The sequence below is a fragment of the Cotesia glomerata genome, linkage group LG5 (genome assembly GCF_020080835.1).
Source record: "Cotesia glomerata isolate CgM1 linkage group LG5, MPM_Cglom_v2.3, whole genome shotgun sequence".
NCBI lineage: Eukaryota > Metazoa > Arthropoda > Insecta > Hymenoptera > Braconidae > Cotesia > Cotesia glomerata.
The window spans coordinates 21,137,035-21,140,284 of record NC_058162.1 but is presented as its reverse complement, the minus strand read 5'-3'; positions in this window follow the sequence as shown (position 1 = coordinate 21,140,284).

Genomic DNA, 3,250 nt, shown 5'->3' with positions numbered 1-3,250 from the left:
GGCCCTGGCGGATTTGTGGTCACGGTAAAATGATCGTGAAACGACGGTGAATGTACCATAAATTCACAGTGTTGACAATGATCGTCGACTGACCGTCACTTGACTATCGAACGGCCGTCATTTGACAGTGAACGACGAGTATCATTGTGAAAGTTTTTCACTGTTACTTTATGATTTTTATTCTGTATAGTTATCATAATTCACTATTCGAAAAACCAAATTTTTACTTGACTTCTCCGATTTTTTACCTGAGTAAAAATCGTAGATCATCGATCGATCGTCTGTCATTTGACAGTCATTCGAAAACATATAAATTGTCAAAAAACCGTAACTCGGTGGTAGATGCACAGTAGTCTGTGAGTGAAACGACCGTGAAACGAGCGTATAATGTCGGTAAGTCAGGAATTTTTTACTAGTCAACAATGAAAAAGTGCTGATTATATGTTTTTTTTTATTACATTAAAAATACTCAAAGTGTATAAAAAGATAGGTAAATGAGAAATTTTCAGTAACTAATCGGGATCTTTTTTTATACAGTTAATAATTTCACCATAATTTCGAAATTAAGAATTTCGTAATCATCAAAAATTTGAATCATTTATTACGATTATTATTTTGAAGTCATGGAAAAAATATAACTTTATTTAAGCTATTTTTATCTGTGCAATGAAAAAAAAATGACTTGGTTTTGACACCTTATGATGTGACTGAATCTAATTTTCGTGCAGTGTCTTAGATAGCCTAGCTGGTAGAGTCTTGGGCGCGCGACCAGATGAATCGGGTTCGAGTCTCGGTCTAGACTGTCCGCAAATTTTTTATTTTATTGTCCGTGATAGTAGCGTAAAAATCACCGTATTTGGACAGTATATTGAGCGTACAGTGTCGGTCATAACGTCGTAGATTCACTTGCGTATGCACCGTAAATATTCAATAAATTTATAGTAGATATCGTTCACAACGGTATCCGATGCTGACTGACAGATCGCTCGGTAAGAACGAACTTTATACGGTGAAACGACCGTGAAATGACCGTGAAACAACCGTCATTCGACCGTGCTTTCACCGTGTCGCCGAAACCGCCAGGGGGCCATTCGGCAGCCGAAATGGAAGTAGATTTCATGATGAATAATAAAAATACTACTAGGGTTACATACGAAAAAAAAAAAATAATAAATTTCTGTCTGATTAAACAACAATGACGTCAAAACGAATGCAAAAGTAAAATTTCATTATATCTGTCTGAGAAAGTAGGTGATTTTTGGCTTAGACTGATAATGAGGTACACAAATTAAAGCTTATTTAATAAGCTTTCAGATGCCATTTATAGAATTTTGATAAAATATTGCGTTCAATTGTAATTGCACGAAAATACGGTAAAAGTGGAAATTTTTGCGATTTTTGAAAATTTTTGGATTGCTATTATTCCTCAAACTATTTAATTTGGAGAAATAAATAAGTAGACAAAATTGAAGCTTATTAAATAAGCTTTCAAATGCAATTTACAGAAATCCGATAGGATGTCGCGTTCCATTGTTATTGTACGGAAATACGGTAAAAGTGAAAATTTTTTTCGATTTTTAAAAATTTCTAATTGCTCTCATTTCTAAACTAATCGACAGATTTGGCTCATCTTAGAACTTAACCTCGGAAATCGTCCTAAGAATAAGTATGTTACGTTTTATTGAGATCCGTATAGAATTACGAGAGTTAGAGAAGAGACAATGCCGATTATATCGTATATATATATATATATAAATACATACATATATAAACTTTTGAACCATATGCATTTTCTGAATCCGCTTGACGAGCTGAGTCGAAATATAGCAAAATTTTTCAAAAGTTCCGTCATGAGGACCAATGCAATAGTTAGATTTCTATGAAATCTACTAAAAATCGTTTATGAACACAAAAATATATTAATTAATTAATTAATTTTTAACAAAAAACAAAATTAATGATTTCCAATTTGGGAGAGTATTTTTACGAACAGGGATTTATTTACTGTCCAGTTTGTACAGCTAAGGGGTAAGGAGGTAGGTAGGAGGAGAGGATTACTTATGCTAAATTAACCTAATACACTCCGTAAATAAAGAAATAAATAACAAACACCTTGACCTAACCGAGAACCGAACTCGGAACCTATCGCTAACCAGACTTACACGCTACCCGCATCGCTACACGGCCGACTGAAAAAAGTCGAATCTCAGTAGTAACATAAACCTTTTAAATGACGCGTCGTCAAATGCCAAAACCGTATAGCTGACATAACAAATGAATGCTCGTAGGTTGTAGTAACAAAATTGGGTATTTTGAAAGTGATATTATTATTTCTATTAGCTAATCTTTGCGATCGTCTGATGACAGGGTCTTCTTCAATAAATAAATCACGCAGAAACCTTGGTTCGCCTGTTGATAACAATTTAAAGAACACGCAGGCCAAAAAGTACAGCCTTCGTGACTTGACATTTAACCAATTTAATGACCGTCGATATGGTGTGATGTGTTCATCTCGCCTCAAATTAAAAATGAATCGAATAGCATTGTTAATAAGTCGCTGCAATTTGCAATCAAGTTTGTTCGATAAGTTGAGAAACACTACTGAGCAATAGTCAATAATAGGAAGGATAGTAGCAGAAACTAATAACTTGCAGGTCTGTGTGGACAGAAAATTCTTCCTACGTTTTAAACTATTTAGTGAACCATAAACTTTGCGTGATACCTGTGAGATGTGCGTATTCCAAGAAAGATTATTTGAAAGATGGACTCCTAGATGTTTGGTTGAATTTGTATATGGTATTACATTGCCATCTATAATGATCTCAGGTAGCTCAAAGTTTTCAAGTAGTCTCAATTTGTGTTTACTTCCCAAGATCATGACTTTGGTCTTCTTATAATTTATTTCGAGGTCATTTTCACGAGCCCAGTCTTCTACTGCTTGAGCATCGGCAGTTAAGTTTGAAGCTGCTTTATATAGATGATATAACTTGAAATGCAAATAAGCCCATATCATGTCACATATCATCAAGATTGACGTGGTATTAAAAAAATTAAAAGATAATAATTTACAGTTGAATTTTTAATGTTGATAATTTTAAACATTAAAATTTATAATAAAATATTAAAAATGTACAGAACGATTTACAAAGTCTAAAGTAATATAAGAAATTGACTCTTGCATTTTTTTACCTAATAAACATTTGTAAAAAATAGTTAATTTTCAAAATACAATATTAAATATCCTAAGTTA